At 34.1% G+C, this 22,211-nt stretch overlaps 1 long non-coding RNA gene across 1 annotated transcript; it reads right to left on the reverse strand.

Annotated features, from left to right (window-relative positions):
• Positions 1-881: 881 nt before the first annotated feature.
• Positions 882-19,443, reverse strand: LOC129465022 (uncharacterized). The gene is made up of 3 exons (XR_008651829.1): positions 19,292-19,443; positions 16,164-16,235; positions 882-1,201 (listed from the first exon to the last, which is right to left on the reverse strand). It is a non-coding gene; the product is annotated as an uncharacterized lncRNA (long non-coding RNA).
• Positions 19,444-22,211: the final 2,768 nt, after the last annotated feature.

Genomic DNA, 22,211 nt, shown 5'->3' on the forward strand with positions numbered 1-22,211 from the left:
CAATGAACCACATTTATGATGGTGGTTTCCTGAGATTATACTACCATATTCTTACCGTAGCTTTCCTATGTTTACATATGTTTAAATACACAAAACTTACCACTGTGTTATAGTTTCCTACTGTATTCAGTACTGTCACATGCTGTACAAGTTTGTAGCCTAGGAACAATAGGCTGGACCATATAGCCTAGCTGTGTACTAGGTTGTACTATCTAGGTTCATGTAGGTACACTATGATGTTTGTACAATGATAAAATCACCTAATGATGCATTTCCACAGTATAACCCTATTATGCAATGCATAAATGTATGTATGTACATGACATAAGTTATATACTTTTTGCACATTGCCAGAGCCCTTAAATTGTTGTTGATAATTATACTGTTTTATAGTTGTGCTACAGGAAAAGGATTTGCCAAACTTTTTACTTCATACTGAAAGTGCCCAATTTTTGATACTTTATATTTGAATCTCACTTGAAGGCAGGTAAGTAGGAGAAAACCGAGCATAATTTTAAAGTCTATACCTACAAAAACAAATGTCTCCTTACTAATTAAATGGTACTTTTGGAAGAGGTAGCATTTTGTAGTGGGAAAAGCACAAATCAGTAGGACTAGTTTTTAACATGTTGACTTAGTAGTTGTGTAACTTACAAAACTTTACTTAAATTTTCTGATCTGAGCTTCCTGAATCACAACACTGAAAGAGAACAAAGATATTTATACATGTTTGTTGAAGTACCAAATTAAATGACATAAAAATGCACAGTCACAATCAAAACACATACACTTATGTAATCATTTCCTCACTGTATATAAACTAACAACATTGTATATACATTATATTTCCTTTTTTTGCCAAAGAAAGATAAACATATTGGTACCTTAACATTTTGATTTTATATTATTGTTACTCTGTTCCTTTAAAGGAAGCTTCATTAATGTGAATGTAGTAGTCATTTTGGCTAATTACAAATATTCCCTTTTCCCTTTCTGGCACATAATATAACTCTACTTCCTCAACCATGTTGCAATTATTTACTGTGGCATGACGTGCTTTGCCAGAGGAGAGGAGAAGGGAGTAAAATGTGATACTTAAAGACCAAAGTTCAAAAAACTAGGCATGATTTGCCGCATTCTATTTCTTTTGCCTTGGTAATCTGGATGTACAATTCCATCTGAAACAGACTCTTCTGGCAACCTGTAACGGAGATGAGTATTGAGTGAGAAATAAGCTTATATTTTTCCAAACCAATGTGATTTTGTTCTTGCTAGTTAGTGCAGCATATTTAGCCTTGTCTGACTACTACAGTTCTTCAAAAGATAAGATTTATTGTTTTGCATCCTTTGATATTATAAATGCCCAGTAATATGTTGTAAGTATTCATGTACCTCAAATGGGATTTTAACTAAAATTGAAAAGTATGCAAAAGTTTTATAAAAAAATTTTGAAACTCCAGTTAAAGAGCTTACATTACCTTGCAGATGAATTTTAGTTAGAAAATAATGGTAAACATAAACTAGTAGCTTAAAAATATCCAAGCTAAAAGTCATTAAACTAGAATAAGCACTTGAAAATGAATATAGACTCAGATAAATGCATATATTTAGTCTAACATTTCTGAAGGTACTTTCTCTAACTGGGAAATTCAGAAGCACAGAAATAAATGCTAGTAATTTGAGTACTCTGCACTGGCATTTAAATACAAGAGGAAAAAAAAATGTTAATAGGATAAGTACCAGAAAGGATTAAGTGAAGCTAAACACCAGAGAGGATTAGTTATTATCCTGCCTTTACAGGCACCCAAGTTTCATGTGGCCCAGTAGATAGGAAATAGAAAGCCAATGCTGCAAAATGGGATATTTTTTCTCTTTGTAATAAGATTGTATTAAAATCAGTTTTATTATGGTACATAACTAAACAAGTAACACAATACCTGAGCTTTCCTCTGGATAATCTAAAATGCAACATGCTTTTAAATATATTTTAGGAATATTTTAAGGGTGCTTTTCCCCTCTAAATATTGCTTTTTAGATAAACACATGAATTTGAAATTAATCAATAGATATCCTACTTTTGAAACCAATCATTCATACCTATACAGTGAATTAGAGCTTTTCTGGTATTGAAGACGAACATAATTGCAGAGATTTATAGTGTTTTACTTCATTTACTGTATATATCATTGCATTAAAGGAAAATACAAAAAGTATGCAGGTGTATATGTATATATACATATATAACTCACATATTAATGTATGTAGACACATTCACCAACATAAACATTTAATATTTAAATATCTCTGAAATTGAGACATGTTTTAAAATAGATGAAAAATCACTGCTGTAGTTGTCTTGGAATTTTTTTTGCCATTTCCTACATGTGTAATAACTTGTTTGTTGTACTTGGTGACATAATTGGAAAATTGGAGCCTCATTATGTCAGTCAACAAACTATTTAAGTCTATTTGAGAAAGGAATGAGAACCCTGGTATGAGAAGCTTCAATTGAGATCTTCAATAGATCATAAATATACTAGCATTAAAAATGTATAGAAGTCCAGGCGTGGTGGCTCACGCCTGTAATCCCAGCACTTTGGGAGGCTGAGGCAGGTGAATCACAAGATTCAAGACCAGCCTGGCCAACATGGTGAAACCCTATCTCTACTAAAAAATACAAAAATTAACTGAGCGTGGTGACTCATGCCAGCTACTCAGGAGGCTGAGGCAGAAGAATTGCTGGAATGTGGGAGGCAGAGGTTGCAGTGAGTCGAGCTCACGCCATTGTACTTCAGCCTGGACAACAGAGCAAGACTCCATCTCAAAAAAAAAAAAAAGAAAAAGAAAAAAAAGTACAGAATAGCTATTGGTGGCTTGGAAGAAAATATTGGAGACAAGAGAAGAGCACCCTTAAGAAATACTGTATCACTAACGCTCTTGATGGCACAGTAACCAATGTTATGTGTTGTAATTTAGTGATAATTTTCCACCAAAAATAGATTCAGAGGCCGTGCATGGTGGCTTATGCCTATAATCCCAGCACTTTGGGAGGCCAAGGCAGGCAGGTCACAAAGTCAGGCGTTCGAGACCAGCCTGACCAACATGGTGAAACCCCATCTCTACTAAAAATACAAAAATTAGCTGGGCGTGATGGCATGCACTTGTAATCCCGGCACTCAGGAGGCTGAGGCAAGAAAATAAAAAAGGAAAAAGAAAAAAGCAAACAAAAAAATAGATTCATAAAAATTACTGTTGGATACAAAGACAACCTAGGAATAAATTAACAAATTTATTTTGCTCTTATTTTCTTCTTTGTGCATACATAAAAATGATACACAATCTTAGAAACTATCACAGTAGTTTTAACAACTAAAAACTCTTTCGATAAAATAAAATGTAAAAAACACATGAAAACATCATTGTATACTAGTCAGTATTTCTTCCTTCCTACTCTTGCATGAAGTAGGTTGAAGCTTATAGTTGATGACACTTGTATTCCATGCAATATGCTAGCTTCTTGACTATGGTTTATCTAAATTTTAACGTGAAAGGCAAGTGATATTGACATCTCTACTGGGAGTGTTATTCTAGTTGTTAACTATTCAGACCATTTTCCACGTAATTTCCTACTTTACATCATTTTTTCTCCACATTAGCTTGTTTACTAAGGGTAAAAAAGAATTTAAGAAAGAAATGTTGTGAAACTCAGCCTGATTCCTTAGTGAGGTGGTTAAAATTATTTACCTAGCTGAAATATTTAGAGTAGCAATACATTTTATTCATTAATATCTAATACCTATTCACAAATAACACCTTTTTTAACTGATTTTTTTTTTTGGGGGGGACAGAATCTCACTCTGGAGCCCAAGCTGGAGTGCAGTGGTATGATCCCAGCTCATTGCCACCTCTGTCTCCCAGGCTCAAGTGATTCTTGTGCCTCAGCCTCCCAAGTAGCTGGGACTACAGGGCCACACCACCACACCCAGCTAATTTTTTGTATTTTAGTAGAGACGGGGTTTCACCAAGTTGCCCAGGATGGTCTTGAACTCCTGAGCTCAGGTGATCCACCTGCTTCGGCCTCCCAAAGTGCTGGGATTACAGGAGTAATTATTCTCTATTTATTTATTGAATAAGCATCTACTCAGTTTTTAATATGTACCAAAAACTGTTTAAATGAGAATATATCTCCTATTGCTGCTATTTCTCTCATTATTCTAATACAATGACCAAAGGACACTGTAGAGTCATGCACAGTCTTAAAGATTAAGATTAAGAAAGATTAAGATTAAGTTTTAGTAAATTCTATGCTTTCCCCCCTTAAAGATTAAGATTAAGAAAGGAAATATGGTGTTTCCTATATGTAGAATGACAAAACATCCCAATTTACTAGGATATTCTCTGGTTACGCCTGTTGTATCACAATAATTATTAAAAGACGAACCTTTTCACCATCCAAAGTGTCCCAGTTTGTCCAAATATTAGATGATTATCTGAACTCTGTCTCTCTCTCTACATATATAATAATATTAAATTATTTTCAGAATAATTTTTCTATTAAGCATTACTCATAACATCCCCTTGATGGTAATTAGTTATTTCACTCCACTGTCGACAACTAGAGGTATAGTTGTTTAGAAGAATTTGGTGACATAGATATATTCTCTCTAATATTAAATTTTATAAATCCTCTGTTTATATTTTTACTAGTCTTGACATACAGAAGTTACTCAATAAATACTGAGTAAATAAACACATAAACTTTTTATTTTTCAGGCACAATTCAGTTATAAAATTTCTTAGAGACTGGGAAAAATGTAATTTTATAGTGCCACTTCAGTATTGTCTTTTTGTGAAGACTTAAAAGCTATGAGCACAAATACTAATCTTTTTTTATATCAACATATGTAAACAACATTGTGGATAAGGAGTGTACCAGCACTGTTGGTATAATTCCATGGGCAGATATATGCTATGTTCAGCAAACAATCCATTATAAAATTTCATTATGAAAAAAAGCAGGTAATTAAGTGCCACATGGAAAGCAGACCAGAATGGCTATGAAGATACTTTCCATGGAGCTCTCACCAAGCTAGTTTTATACCATCATTTTTAAAACTCAGGCCATATCAAATAATTTTTTTCCAATATTATTATTAGAATCTTATAGTCCAAAATATTTCACTACAGTTCATTTGTCCACACCTTATAGCAGAAAAGATTTATTTTAATGTTTTCAATTTTAAATACAAATCCATAAAATTTATTTCCAATTTCACCTCCAACATGTGGAGGCTTAGAAGCCGTCAATCCTGTCCTTGTGAAAATAATAGTGTAAATGAAATGAAAATTAACAACTTTTCTTGGATCCATTAAATACATGACTTTGTAGTAGGGAGAGCTAGCACCCTCCATCTGGAAAGATAGATGAATCCAAAGAGTCAGGGCTGAGATGTTCTATAATTGGTAAGTTGGATTATATTAAAATTAAAATTTTCTACTCTGTGAAAAACTTGGATCAGAAATTATTTGGAAAAACACAAATATGTAAAACTATGTATCCAAAAGACGCAAATAACTTTTAAAAATCAACAATACAAAATCAGAAGAGCCAATTAAGAAATGAGCAAAAAATCTGATCAGGCATCTCACCAAAAAAGATATACAGGTGTCATATAAGCATACAAAAAATACACAATGTGTTTTGTCATTAGGAAATTGTAAATTAAAATGAAAATGAGATATTACTATATACCTATAAAATGGCAAAAATCTTAAAACTGAATATCTACTACTGGTGAGTATGAGAAATAACAGTAACTTTTATTCATTGCTGGTAAAAACACAAAATGGTACGGGCACTTTGTAAGACATTTAACAATTGCATAATGCATTTATGCATATGATTTGAAAACTTATTTCCATGCAAAAACCTACACATGCATTTTATAACAGTGTTATTTACAATTTCCTAAAGCTGAAGCAACCAAGATGTACTTCAGTAGGTGAGTGAATAAACAAACTGTGGTACATCCATACAATGCTATAGTAATCAGGATATATTTAATGGCATATAAAGAGTGTACGTGCCGAATCCAGATGCAAAAAGAAATGAATCTCAAATGTATATATCTAAGTGAAAGAAGCCAGTCTGAAAAAGCTATACTTTATAACTCCAAATACATGACCTTCTGAAAAGGACAAACTATATAGATGGTACACAGGAGGTACCTCCTGTCGGAGGTGATGGGTGTTTAAGGCAGAAGGCAGAATAGATTGAATATAGGGAGCACAGGATTGTTATTACGATGTTGAAACTGTTATGCATGATACATAACGGTGTATAAACAATAGTAATTTTTTTCACAACCCATAGATCGTTACAGCGCTAAAGTAAACCTTAGTGTATGTAAATTTAAAAGTATATTTAGGAATTCAGAGATTCCAGTTGGGAATGAAAGATTTGACATAATCTCACTGTATTAAATGAATGAAACAGCTCACTGAAGGGTTGGGGGAAAACGTGCTAATCTAAGTAACTTTAGAGATAAATGGAGTGTTACAAAATCAGCATAGTTTAGTTGAAAAATTTGTTCTCCATGTGGATTCAGGTTGACATTTCTGTTACCAATGTATATGCATATTGCAATTAAACAATTAAGTAAATGAAGTGGCTAGTCGGAGCCAGGTTTTTCACTGGTTTAATGGGAGGTTACGGATAAGCAGGAGGAAGAGGCTAGAATTATACCTGTAGTAATAGATTAGAGGTGTAATCAGTATGAACTCATGTTTAGCTTAATCTAGATATAATTTTCATATGGAATTATTTATGGATATGTATATGTCAGTTGCAAGCACCTAGAGACAATGAGACTTCACTAGCAATTGGCATACATCGTCCCCAGGATCTTGGGTTCTAATACCATTCTCCAACAAAATTACCAGAGGCCTGGACATCTTCTAGTGACAGAAAATGAAGATGTCCACACACAAGTGCTCTACTTCCACAATGATCCAGCATGTCAAAGAGATCCAGGAGCCAAATGAAAGTGTTCTCCATGGTTAAGTTGGAATAATTTGTGAAAGAAAATAAATAAAATAGTATTGAATTATAATCCAACTAAATAAAAACAATTATGCTAACATAAATAAATTATTACATAAATAATATGTGAGAATAGACAAATCTCTGGTACAGAAAAATTCTAAATAATTTATGTAGATTCCTCACACTTAAGGAGAAATTGTGAAGCAAACACGGCAAAGATGTTCCAATTTCATAGAGTTATTCTTGCAAAAACCAAATATTAATTTGTCTTCAGGATAAGGAATAGTGTTGAGTTATTTCTGCAACACACCATGTTTTTCTTCCACCCACTGCCACCCCCACCACCCCACTAACAACTGCTGATTTTCATGAGCAAGTATTTTTTGGTATCCTCCTGGGAGGTTTGTCCTTGGTCTGAAATGTCCTTATAATTGGATAGAGAATGTACAGAGTTTAATGTCCCTTCTGAAATGAATTGAGATGCCACCTATTTATGGATAGACCAAAATTAGAATTTCTTCATTTTCTCTTCCTTCCCTTGCTCTTGGGTTAATTGGAGTATTTGGCTGTCTTTCTCTTTTTTCTCCCCATCTTTTCTTTCCCAGCTTTACTCTTTGTTAAACAAGATCTCAGAATAATTACAAGCCTGTTTTTTTTTTTTTTTTTTTTTTTGAGACGGAGTCTTGCTCTGTCGCCCAGGCTGGAGTGCAGTGGCGCGATCTCGGCTCACTTGCAAGCTCCGCCTCCTGGGTTCACGCCATTCTCCTGCCTCAGCCTGTTGTTTTATTTCCATCTTGCCAATCCAGGCATTTGGTTGGAAGAGCGGTAGAGCTGGCCTCAGAAAGATCTTCTGGTTCTGATTTTAAGAGTGTGCATGACTCCACAGTGTTCTTTGGGAAATGTTTCTTCTATCTTTTCATCTTTGACTTTCTCAAGGGATTTAATGATCAGCAACCTATTAACCCAACCAAAATTGAATTAAATAGCAAGAATATAAGCTCCACAGTAACAAACTTCTAATATGTGAATCTGTAAATCATTTCTCTCAAACAGTTCAAACAAAAATCGTTTTTATCACTGCAAGAGTCGCATTTTGCAACAAGCCAATTCTGAAGAAAAGAAGGTATGCTGAGTACACGTATCTTGTGGTTTGGTTCACTTAAGCTAAGTCTCATTTCTGTGTCTATTGCTCAACTGTCATAAATTGCTACCTGTTCTCTGTGGATCTGTATTCTTTCCTTGTATATTCAGCTAGTTCTCTGCCCCCACACATATTTCAGTATTATTCCTAACAACTTGGGCAATTTATATTACTCTAGCTCTGTGTTTTCAAAACCTGCAAGGCTACTCATTTGGTAGAAGGATAAAGAGCACCATGTCTTTCCTTGTCAATAAAAAACAAAACAAACAAACAACAAAAAACTGAGTATTTTCTGAAGCCTTTACTAAGTTTTTTTGGTGTTCCTAGTTTTAAAGTCACTAAGACTTCTGGGATCTCGATTTATTCATCTATAAAATAAAAAAATAGATTTAGTGATAATTAAAATTATTTCCTGCTCATTTCTATAATTCCATTTAAAATATTACTTCAAGATAAATTTTATAAATTATAATTATTGTCTTTGATTGCTTGCTCCTTTCAAATCAAGAAAGACACAGGAAAGAGATCTATTTTAAAAAACAATGATTTCTAATAAAAATTTATAAAAGTCTTGTCCATTCTAAAGCAAACTTACTTTGACTTTCTTAGATTCATTTCTTGAGGGGGGAAAGCATAGAATTTACTAAAACCTATCTTAAAATTATAATCTCCCTTAGGACTACTTCTTCCCCTTTCATCATTTTTTCACCAGAAAAATGGATTTTTTCGTTTACATGCCTGATTCAAACTCTATTTTTTGCGTATTTTTGAATCTGAAAATTATGTCTGTTCTCATATCAGGTTAGAAGTTTATACATTTGTGCATAAATTTTAATTGTTTTACTTCTTGCTATAGACAATGCAGGAAATTCTACATTGTTTGAAGAAATAAGCTGATTTGACAAGACTCAAATGCTTTGGTAAATAAAGATATTAACTAACTACTAACATATATCTGCAAATTGGGGAATTCTAGATCGTTTGCTTTCAAACATGTTTTACAAGAAAAGATTGAGGAACTGTCATAGAACACAGGAGATTATGAAGGCATAATGAATATTCAATGTGGTACCTTAAATTAAATCCTGGAATTGAAAAAAGATATCAGTTGAAGAACCAGTGAAATCTGAATGAATTCTGGAATGCAGGTGATGGTAATATACCAATATTAGTTGTTTAGTTATGACAATTTTACTATGGTTATATAAGGTAACAACCTTTGAGAAAATTGGGCATGTAGGGCATGTGGGAACTATGTGTACTATCTGCAACATTTTTGTAAATTTAAAAATATTCTAAAATGGAAGTCTACTTAAATATTGTCATGATTAGAATTGATTTTCTGTGGTATGTTGAATATTTTACCAGAGTTTAAAGATTTTATAGTGACTGGATTCAGTTAGGTTTAAATAGTCAGTCAAATCTAATATTATAAAATATTGTACAATATTGTAGTTAAAAAATAGATGTTTCAATATATTAGGTTCATCCTACATAAATCACTTTTTCCTAATCTGAATAAGAAAAAGAGTTTTAAAAAACCCTAGCACTTTCTATTTTAAAGATATTCAACAGTTGCTGTAGACCAAAATAGTACTTCTAAGTCTTAAAAAACAAACGTATATTCTAATAGAATAGCTTTGTATTTACTTAAAAAATTTACATTAATATTTAAATAAATTTCATTTGTGAAATCATATTGTCACAATTTTTCATTAGATTTTGCAAATTTGTGATGGACAAACTTGTCAAAATTGAATCAAAGAAGTGGACAAAACTGTCAAAATTAACTAAGCTAACTGAATTGTACTTTAAAAAAATAATCCATATAAGTTGACAAATCTATCAAGTTGAATTAATGGTATTAACATTTTAATAATATAGAATTCTATAATTATCAGTTTATTTTAAAAAGATGTTTTAATTATAATTACCAAAAATTTGGTGGTAATTAAACTTATTGATAGTGTTTTATTCTGGTAGAAAAGCACTAACCAGTGTGGTAACTGAACTATTTCAGTTGTTAGATATGCTACCAAATAATAGTTTCAATTTCTTACTTAATGGTGTAAGAAATATAATCCAAATATCATTGAGAAATCAATTTCTTTTTTGTGATGGCAAATATATACAACTGGATGGAAGTACAGGTGTTTAATATGCCTCACCATACAGTATTTGCTAGATTCTACTTCTGTGAGGAAATACAAAAAGGTCACTTTTTTTTTGAAATAGCAAAGAAACTATGTACCATAAATTATATTCTCAATAACATTTTTTCTTTAATAAAAGCCATATTAGTTTAACCATTTTTGTCATTGATGAGGTATTGTACTTGGGAACCAAAGAAGAAAAACAGTGTATATTAGTCTGTTTTCACACTGCTGACACACCCGAGACTGGGCAATTTACAAAAGAAAGAGAGATTTAATGCACTTACAGTTCCACATGGCTGGAGAGGCCTCACAATCATGGTGGAAGGTAAGGAAGAGCAAGTCAAGTCTTACATGGATAGCAGCAGGCAAAGAGAGAGTTTGTGTAGGGAAAGTCCCATTTTTAAAACCATCAGCTCTTGTAAGACTCATTCACTATCACGAGAACAGGGGAAGAAAGACCTTCCCCCATAATTCAGTCACCTCCCACTGGGTTCCTACTACAACACGTGGGAATTGTGGGAGTTATGATTCAAGATGAGGTTTGGATGGGGACACAGCCAAACCATATCACAGTGGTAAGCTTATAGATATAATACAACATATAAAATGCATGCACTGCATCATCATTTGCCACAGAAAGCATTAAAAGTTTATTTCATCAAATCCATTTTATTTAAGACAAATAATCATAAATAATATAGATCTTAAAATTCATGAGATACTTTTATATTGAGCAGTATTTGTAGCACATAGGACTTCACTGCATAGTTCTTGGTAATGTTCTTAAGAGTTGTCAAATATAAAGTTGAGATTTTGTTTTCCAAAATATGTGTCAGAAATTTGCAGACCTTCAAGTGGCCATTACTAGGCACCATTAAGCAGACAGCTATAAAAAATATAAAATAAATTCCTTTGAAGTTAAGATAAAGTTTTAAAATAAGGTATTTTATTTTTTGATAAAACAAATGTCATGGAGAGAATATTTTTGAAATAAATATTTGGAAATATTTCTATCATTATTTAATTTTCTTCCAGAAATGCTGTCACTTGTGAAGTTCTTTGTCCACATACAACTCTTAAAAGGTTTTCAACCTGTTTAAAAATCTTTCAAAATAAGAGTGTCATTAGATTTTGAATGCATTTGGTAAAAATATTACAATGCAACAAAATTCAATTAGTGAGAAGAAATAATGGATGGATATCAGGGAAATTGAATAAGTAAGAACCTGAATTTTGAATAAAATCTTTAAATAATTGAAGTATAATTTTATAAATCAAAAGAATGAAAAGGCAATCTTTGGAATAAGAGATAATATTTGTAAATGACATATCTGATAAGAGGATAATATCCAGAATATATAAAGAACTCATACAGTTCAAAAACCATAAAACAAACAACATGATTGAAAAATGGGTGTATGGCCAGGCATGATGGCTCATACCTGTAATCCCAAAACTTTGGGAGTCCAAGGTGTGTGGATCACTTGAGGCCAGGAGTTTGAGACCAGCCTGGGCAACATAAGATCTACAAAAAATTTCTGTAAATAGTCAAATGTGGTGACACAGTAGTTTTAGCTACCTCGGAGGCTGAGATGGGAGGGTCACTTGAACCCAGAGGTTCAAGGTTGCAGTGAGCTGTAATCATGCCACTGCACTCCAGACTGGGTGATAGAATGAGACCCCATCTCTTAAAAAAATAAAAATATTTTGTTAAATGAGTGAAAGAGTTGAATAGACATTTCTTCAAAGAGGATATACAAAATGACCAATTAGCACATGAGAAAATGCTCAACATCACCACATACTAGGGAGATACGAAGCAAAACTGTAATGAGATTGCAATTCACACCATTAGTATGGCTACTATCAAAAATAATAAATACAAATAACAAATGTTGGTGAGAATGTGGAAAAATTGGAGCCCTTGTGTTCTGTTGGTAGGAATGTAAAATGCTACAGCTTCAGTGTAAAACAATATGGTAGTTCCTCAAAAATTAAAAATAGAATAAAATAAAATTCAAAATAGAATTTACAGATTTTTATTCTGGGTGTATACTCCCCAAATTGAAAGCAGGTTCTTGAGAAGATATTTGTACACCCATGTTTACAGTAGCATAATTCATAATAGCAAAAAGGTAGACACAACCCAAATGTCCATTCATGTGTGAGTGGACACAGTGTGGTCTATGTATATGAAGGAATATTATTCAGCCTTTAAACAGAAAGACAATGATGGCAAAAGCAATGAAAAGAATGATGCCTGAGAATATTACCTTAAATCAAATTAGCCAGTCACAAAAAGACAAATTTTGAATAATTCTATTTATGTGAGGTATGTATAATAGTCAAATTTCTAAGTACAGAGTAGAATGATAATTGCCAGGGGCTGGTTAGGAAAAAAAAGGAGTTGTTTAATAAGTACAGACTTTCAGTTTTTGCAGGATGAAAAAACTTCTGGAGAATGGTTGCACAATAATGTGAATGTACTCAGTGCTACTGAAATGTACACTCAAAAATAATTAAGATGGTAAATTTTGTTATGTCTATTTTACCATAATTTAAAAAGAATTAGTTTATAATTCTTTCATCAAAACTATAATTTTCTGAAGTGGTTTTCTTTTCAGCTCTGAGAGTCAGTATAATCAAATATGGAAAGAGACAATTTAGAGTCAGGCTTCTAAATTGCTTTATGATTGCATGTTTATTGAAATTTTTTTTTTAAAATGAAGCACAGACAGAATTTCCTCTTTAATATGTGATTAATGCTATATTTTAGTGAAAAAGTTATATATGAAATGTAGAATACTTAAAATAGCTATTTCTATTTTTGTTTTGCTATATACTGCATATATATAGATATATACATATATAATACAATATATCATGTATTTTATATATTTATTTTTATTTTTGTTTTATGTATTGTATATAATTGATTATCCCAATTGTCTTAATACATGTATAAAAATGTATATAACATATAGATCACACATGATAAATTGATATATATCTATTAAAGCTCTACTCAATATTACAGAATCATGGTATTAAAAATGTTTGGATCACATTATCTAGAACCCAGAAAGTAATTTCAAACTGGAGTTTGTTACATAAGCACTCATATCTTACATGTAAAAATCCGAAATCATGATTGTCTTGAGATCTCTACAGTCAGTGTGAAACTTGGCTTTGAGAATTTTCTGGTGAGTCTGCTATTTTTGGCTAACACCTAACTGTTTTAATACCAGGCCATGATTCTTTTCTGTTCAAATTATTTATTTTGACTTTCAGAAATAAAGTTTGAGTATCCCTCATTTAAAATGTTTAGGACAATAATTGTTTCAGACTTAAATATTTTTCAAAATTTTGAGCATTTGCATGTATGTAATGAGATATCTTAGATATGAGACCCAAGTTCAAATATTCATTTGTTTCATATACACCTTATACACATAGACTTAAGATAATTTTATATAATATTTTTAATAATTCTGTGCATGTGACACAGTTATGACTGTTCTATTACATTGGTAAGGTGTGTCATTTTCCACTGTGGCACCATGTTGATATTCATAAAGTTTCAGATTTTGGAGCATTTCAGATTTTGAATTTTTGGATTAGGAGTGCACTACCTGTATCTGAAAATTACACAGATCAGGTTAATTTCAAACTAAAATCATAGCCAATAATTTGTCTCCCGCAAATCCTTTACTTACTCTCTCCTTGTCAGTCACCCCTGTACCTTGGCTTTTATTGTCTGAAATCTTTCCCCAGAGAGCTCCTTGTCTAGTTCTCTCCCTTCTTCAGGTATGTGCTCAAATGTCACTTTATAAATAGTGTCTTCCCTGACCACTATATTTAACTAGCCACACAATATGCATCTCTCGCTCTCTCTTTCTTTCATTCTTTATTTTTCTTCATAATGCTTATTTTTACTTGATTTTCCCATATATTTGACTTTTTTTCCCTTGTGTCTATTTCAGAAACGTAAGCTTTATCAGAGTAGATTTTTCTGTGTTGCTTGTTGTATCCCTAGTGCATTGTATTCAATAAAAGTTATTCAATAAAATATTTGTTAAATATGAGTAAAAATATTGAAATAAATGATTAAAATGTTCTATTTTTTAATGCACTAAAATACATTCTTTTTTTCTCTAGTAATTTCTGGTCAAATAAGTTATATATTATTGAGCTACGTATTGTTTTTTAAATGTTATTAGGCACCATTCTCAAATGAAAAGATTAGTCACTTATAGTTGTAGCAATTTAACATTCAAACTTGAAATGCAAAATTTAAAATTACAATGTTCATGTGTGTTTTAATTTCAAACTCATGTCTTAATTTCATATTGAACATACTATGCAGATTTATTTTCAGTCACTTGACATCAGGTGGCTATATATGTTGAATAAGGAACAGAAAACACAAATACTTTTTCCAGTATTCCCCTTGCAAACCCTTTTGATAATAGCTGAAGGTATTAGATATTTACAGTTGCAGCTGTGAATAAATAATATGTATGGTGTGTTTAAAAAGAAAAATCACAAAATTTCCTGGTCCTGGGTTACCATAGTAGTAACTGAACTTTCCCAAACCAAGATATCTGACTTTTTTGGAAGAGCAAGTATGAATAGCTGAGAGTTTTAAAGAAGCAAATTTTTGATAATTAGTAACAGGGAAATTTACATGACTTTCTAATTAAGGTTTTTATATGGATTACATTGCAAAGTAATACTCTGGTTTTACATAACCTGCTTTATTAGATTATACACAAATGACATTTACAAAGATTATATAGTGATAGTAAAAAGTACTTCTAACGAACATTTAGAACTAAGTTATAATACTTTTTAACTATGAAGTCATTGAAGTACAAATTTCCTCAGTGTAAGAGTCTTTATGGTAAAAATTACTAAAATAAATGAAAATCATTTGTACTTTGAATATTATTATTATTTTTCCCATAGCTTTCTCTTTCCTGGTTCCAACTCTTTTGCCCAGAAACCCACCCACCTGTCCACCCTTTCCAATTCCAGTTTACCCAGATCCTAGCTGTGTTGCAAGACAGAGGTTGAGTCTCTCTTTTTTTTTTTTAAATTTTTTATTATACTTTAAGTTCTGGGGTACATGTGCAGAACATGCAGGTTTTTTACATGGGTATACAAGTGCTATGGTGGTTTACTGCACCCATCAACTCGTCATCTACATTGGATTTCTCCTAATGCTATCCCTCTCCTAGCCCCCCATCCACTGACAGGCCCTGGAGTGTGATGCTCCCCTCCCTGTGTCCATGTGTTCTCATTGTTCAACTCCCACTTACGAATGAGAACATGCGGTGTTTGCTTTTCTGTGTTAATTTTCTGAGAATGATAGTTTCCAGCTTCATCCATGTCCCTACAAAGGACAATAACTCATCCTTTTTTATGGCTGCATAGTATCCCATGGTGTATATATGCCACATTTTCTTTATCCGGTCTATCATTGATGGGCATTTGGGTTGATTCCAAGTCTTTGCTATTGTGAACAGTGCCACAATAAGCATACGTGTGCATGGATCTTTATAGTAGAATGATTTATAATCCTTTGGGTATATATACCCAGAAATGGGATCACTGGGTTAAATGGTATTTCTAGTTCTATATCCTTGAGGAATTGCCACACTGATTTCCACAATGGTTGAACTAATTTACACTCCCACCAACAGTGTAAAAGTGTTTCTATTTCTCCACATCCTCTCCAGCATCTGTTGTCTTTTCATTACAGTGGAAAATGCACTCGACAGAGTTGGAATGTCTGGATTCAATTTTTTTATGTACTCACATAGCATAGTCAGGATGAGGGTCCTTTTCTATAAAATGTTGATAATACCTCTCCAAATGTCTTTATAAATACCTGTCAATTGAAAAGTACCAATAAAAACATAAATTGTATTATTAATATTACTACTATTATTGTTGTTTTGAGGACATTTCCCTTACCTTGCAAACCAGAGTGGTAATGTTGTTTTAATATTTATGAATCTTTGTCCATTTATAACAATCTTAGTATACTAGTAAATCTTTCAGTTTTGTAAAAACTATAAAATACAAAAATAAAAAAGAACATAATGATTTTCTAATGAAAATGTGTTACTGATATTTGATAAATATCATTGTTATATGTAATTGTATATATATATATACATATATGCTTCCAAAAATTGAAAATACATCAATTGAACTGCATGTTAAATAGTTAATGCTAAAAATAAAAGATGTCAAGTTAGAGAGAAGAATAATTTAGTAGATGTTCACTGCCAATAAGGTCATGTGGGATAAAATATTCTACAAACAATGCTGAGCATTACAGGCACCAATGTACCATTTTCATATACTAAAGAGAGCACACTATTAATGAGTCTTGGAATGGTGTCAGAAAATGAAGCTTTCAGATAGACTTTATGAAATTAGTTAATGTATTTTTATACAGGAACATTTCACAGATTAATTACATTTTAAAAAGTCCTGTAACTTTACGGTATTAATTTCTTCAGCAGACACAAAGTGACAATAATATGGTTGGAAGTGAGCCCATGAGTTCAAAATTTCAAAAGAGATCCTTCCCCCCTCCTCATATCTTTTTAATATATCTCTAAAGTAAATAGAACTGAGTAGAATTTGTATCCTCTCGATGGAGAGTAAAGGATGCATTTAATTGAAGATGAGCCAATGCAGAAACATTTAGATGATTAACGCTTTAAAATATGAATAGATCATCTTTAGGAACATATGCCTGTAACCTAGTAGGCACTCAAGAGATTTCCACTGTATGATAATAGAGTCTCATATTTATCTGATTGTATTTAGTAAATATCTCTTTGGAATTCAAGATATACAGTAGCTAATTGTATTCTGGTACCAGAATTCCTATTCCTGTCCTAATCCAATTTCTGAAGGATATTTATCAAAGTGTAAATTTAGGTTATTGTTAAGTAGAGAAAACAAGAAAAGCTGGAATCTGGGGAAACTGTATCTAGGAGACAGGTCAATGAACCCCGCTTATGGGACTATAGAAAAGAGGCAGTCGGCCAGGAGATGACCTTGGCAATGCTTCAATTTCCTACTGTTATAAGGAGTAAGAACTTGGCAAATGCTTTTTCTCCATTCCTGTCCATGAGGCTCAGCAGAAGCAATTTGCCTTCAGCTGGCAAGGCCAGCAATATACCTTTACTGTCCTACCTCAGGAGTGTATCAACTCTCTGGCTTTGTGTCATAATCTTATTTGGAGAGACCTTGATAGTTTTTCACTTTCACAAGATATCACACTGGTCCATTATATTAATGACATTATGTTGATTGGATAAAGTGAGCAAGAAGTAGCAAACATGCTAAACTTATTGGTGAGACATTTGCATACCAGAGGATGGGAAATAAATCCAAATAAATTCAGAGACCTTCTACCTCAGGGAAATTTCTAGGGGTCCAGTGGTGTGGAGCCTGCCAAGGTATTCCTTCTACGGTGAATGATAAGTTGCTGTATTTGGCCCCTCCTACAATCGAGAAAGAGGCACAATGCCTAGTGGGTCTATTTGAATTTTGGAGGCAACACATTGCTCATTTGGGTGTGTTACTCTGGCCCATTTATCAAGTGACCCAAAAGGTGGCCAGTTTTGAATAGGGTCCAGAACAGGAGAAGGCTGTGCAACAGGTTCAGGCTGCTGTGCAAGCTGCTCTGCCACTTGGGCCATATGACCCAGAAGATCCAATGGTGTTTGAGGTGTCAGTTGCAGGTAGGGATGTTGTTTGGAGCCTTTGACAGGCCCTCATAGGTGAATCACGGTGGAGGCCTGTAGGATTTTGGAGCAAGGCCCTGCCATCTTCTGCAGATAACTACTCTCCTTTTAAGAGACAACTCTTAGCCCATTACTGGGCTTTGGTGGAAACTGAACATTTGACTATGGGTCATCAAGTCACCATGCAACCTGAACTGCCTATCATGAACTGGGTGCTTTCTGGCCCATCTAGCCATAAAGTTGGTTGTGCACATCAGCATTCCATCATCAAATGAAAGCGGTATATGCGTGATCAGGCTTGAGCAGGTCCTGAAGGCACAAGTAAGTTACAAGAGGAAGTGGCTGAAATGCCCAAGGTCTCCACTCCTGCCACTCTGCCTTTTCTTCCCTAGCCTGCAGCGGTAGCTACATGGGGTGTTCCATGTGATCAGTTGACAGAGGAAGAGAAGACTAGGGCCTGGTTCACAGGTTCTTCACAATCTAAAGGCATCACCCGAAAGTGGACAGCTGCAGCACTACAGTCTTTTTCTAGGACATCCCTGAAGGACAGCTATGAAGGGAAATCTTCCCAGTGGGCAGAACTTCGAGCAGTGCGCCAGGTTTTGCACTGTGCAAGGAAGGAGAAATGGCCAGATATGCGATTATATACTGGTTCATAGGCTTCAGCCAATGGTTTGGCTGGATGGTCAGGAACTTGGAGGAAGCATGATTGGAGAATTGGTGATAAAGAAATTTGGGGAAGAGGTATGTGAATGGACCTCTCTGAGTGGTCAACAATTGTGAAGTTATTTGTATCCCATGTGAGTGGTCACCAAGGGGTCACCTCAGCAGAGGAGGATTTTAATAATCAAGTGAAAAGGATGATCAGTTTTGTGGACACCACTCAGCCTCTTTCTCCAGCCACCCTGTCATAGCCCAGTGGGCCTATGAACAAAGTGGCCATGGTGGCAGGGATGGAGGTTATGCATGGGCTCAGCAACATGGACTCACCAAGGCTGATCTGGCTGTGACCAATGCTGAGTACCCAATTTCCCAGCAGGAGAGACCAACACTGAGCCCTCAATATGGCACTATTCCTTGAGGTGATCAGTAAGCTACTTAGTGGCAGGTTAATTATATTGGACATTTTCCATCATGGAAAGGGCAGAGGTTTGTCCTCACTGGAATAGACACTTACTCTGGATATGGGTTTGCCTATCCTGCACGCAATTCTTCTGCCAGGACTACCATCCATGGACTCACAGAATGCCTTATCCACTGTCATAGTATTTCACACAGCATTGCCTTTGACCAAGGCACTCACTTATGGGTAAAGAAGTGCAGCAGTGGGCTCATGTTCATGGAATTTACTGGTCTTATCATGTTCCCTATCACCCTGAAGCAGCTGGATTGACAGAACGCTGGAATGCCCTTTTGAAGTCACAATCACAATGGTAGCTAGGTGACAATACTTTGCAGGGCTGGGGCAAAGTGCTCCAGAAGGCTGTGTATGCTCTGAATCAGTGGCCGATATACGGTACTGTTTCTCCCATAGCCAAGATTCACGAGTCCAGGAATCAAGGGGTGGAAATGGAAGTGGCACCACTCACCAACACCCCTAGAGATCCACTGGCAAAATTTTTGCTTCCTGTTCCCATGACATTATATTTTGCTGGCCTAGAGATCTTAGTTCCAGAGGGAGAAACACTGCCACCAGGAGACACAACAACGATTTCATTCAACTGGAAGTTAAGATTGCCACTTGGAAACTTTGGGCTTCTCCTACTTTTAAGTCAACAGGCTAATAAGAGAGTTACTTGGCTGGGGTGATTGAACCAGATTATCAAGATGAAATCAGTCTACTACTGCACAACAGCGGTAAGGAAGAGTATGCATGGAATACAGGAGATCCATTAGGGCGTCTGTTAGTATTACCACACCCTGTGATTAAGGTCAATGGGAAACTACAATAGTCCAATCCAGGCAGGACCACAAATGACTCAGACCTTTCAGGAATGAAGGTTTGGGTCACTCCACCAGGAAAAAAAAAAACACGACCTGCTGAGGTTCTTGTTGAAGGCAAAGGGAATACAGAATGGGTAGTAGAAGAAGGTAGTCATCAATACCAGCTATGACCACATGACCAGCCGCAGCAATGAGGACTGTAATTGTCATGAGTATTTCCTCATTTTGTTAAAAACATGTCTGTGCAAGTATACACTTTTACTAAAAAATATTTTTATTTCCTTTCTCCTTTATCATGCGACATAAGATTTATTGACTTCATATTAGCATTTATGTGTTGTTAACTTTATGTAATAGTATTTGGGTTGGGGATTGGTGCGTTTCTGGTTGTATGAAGGATAGTTGTATTACTGTAGGCATAATTACAACCTTATTAATTGTCTTCATTTGAAGATTATGTCTGATATCAGGAGATGTGTGTGGGTTCAAGATGACAAGGGGTGGACTTGTGATGGTTAATACTGAGTGTTAACTTGATGGATTGAAGGATACAAAGTACTGAATCTTTGGTGAGTCTGTAAAGGTGTTGCAAAAGGAGATTAACATTTGAGTCAGTGGGCTGGGAAAGGCAGACCCACCCTTAATCTGGGTGGGCACAGTCTAATCAGCTGCCAACGCAACTAGAATATAAGCCCGCAGAAAAATGTGAAAAGAGAGACTGGCCTAACCTCCCAGCCTACATCTTTCTCCTGTGCTGGATGCTTCCTGCTCTCAAACACTGGACTCCAGATTCTTTAGTTTTGGAACTCGGACTGTCTCTCCTTGCTCCTTGGCCTGCACATGGGCTATTGTGGGACCTTGTGATTGTGTGAGTTAATACTTAACAAATTCATATATATATATATATTCCATTAGTTCTGTCCCTCTAGAGAACCCTGACTAATACATACACTTACACTAAATATTTTTAATCAGCTAGCATGTGAATACGTTAATAATCATTTCAACAGATGATCTTTATATCTTAGCAATAATGTACCTCTGTGATTTCTGTATATTACTTAAAATTATGTGAAACAAAAAATAGAGAAAAATTATATGAATTTGCAATGTACATATAATTACTATCAGATTGCAGTATAAGCACAATACCATTCTTAAGATCACTAGTTTCTTCGACTATGAAAAAAAAAATTCCAGGACTCAAAACAGAATGATTATAGACCTCATTGATTTTTTTTCTTAAGTAAAGCAATTATACTTTAAAACATGTTCTCAAGGATGAGAAAAAATGTTAGACATTGCACTCGATATGAAGTTAAGACAGTGTTTTTTCTTTGTTTTTGTTTTTGCTTATTTGTTTTTAATCTCAGTTCTACCACCTGATAGCTTCAGGACACTGAAAAAATTGCTTCATTGTCCTATACTATAAAATAAATGAAAAGCATAGAAAAGATAAATATTTCATTTATTTCTCATCACCGCCAAGTGAGTTGATCCTATGAGAGGCAATATAGTGTAGTATTAACAGTGGAGGCTCTGAAATTAAACAGTCGAATACCACCAATAAATGCCAATCAGTGAGTTAAGCTGACTCAAGACTGCTTGACTGAAGAGCCCATGTCTGCCCCACTCTAACCTCTATGGCCTTATAAGGATGCCTATGAGAAATCATTAAACAGCATTGGAGAAAGAAGAATAACGTCTGTCCTTTAAAACTGCTCAGAGTTCTGACTATTAACATGACTAATACTGTGAATGTTGTTTTCCCCAAAATTGCCTTGTGCAGAATTAGGGATATTTTTTCTTTATTTGGTGCATGATACTGGAATGCTGTCTGTGAATAATTAATATTTCCAGTAAGAGGTGCGTTTTTTTGTCATATCAGTTCAATTTAGCTTTATCAGAAAAAGATCAAGGATAATATTCAATAATAAGAATCATATGTGGCTTAGAGTAACAAATATAAGCTGTTTCTGGGTAATTTACAGAAATAGTAGAAAATAATATGGGAAAATAGATATGGAAGTATCAAAATAATAAAGAAAATACACTTCCACTTGAAAAATAATTTAGAGTTGCTTTATAGAGAATATCGTATAGATAAAAAAATTATTTAAGGGACTTAATCATTGTTCTCTGCTCCCTTTTCG

Source organism: Symphalangus syndactylus, chromosome 16 (genome assembly GCF_028878055.3).
Source record: "Symphalangus syndactylus isolate Jambi chromosome 16, NHGRI_mSymSyn1-v2.1_pri, whole genome shotgun sequence".
Taxonomy (NCBI): Eukaryota; Metazoa; Chordata; class Mammalia; order Primates; family Hylobatidae; genus Symphalangus; species Symphalangus syndactylus.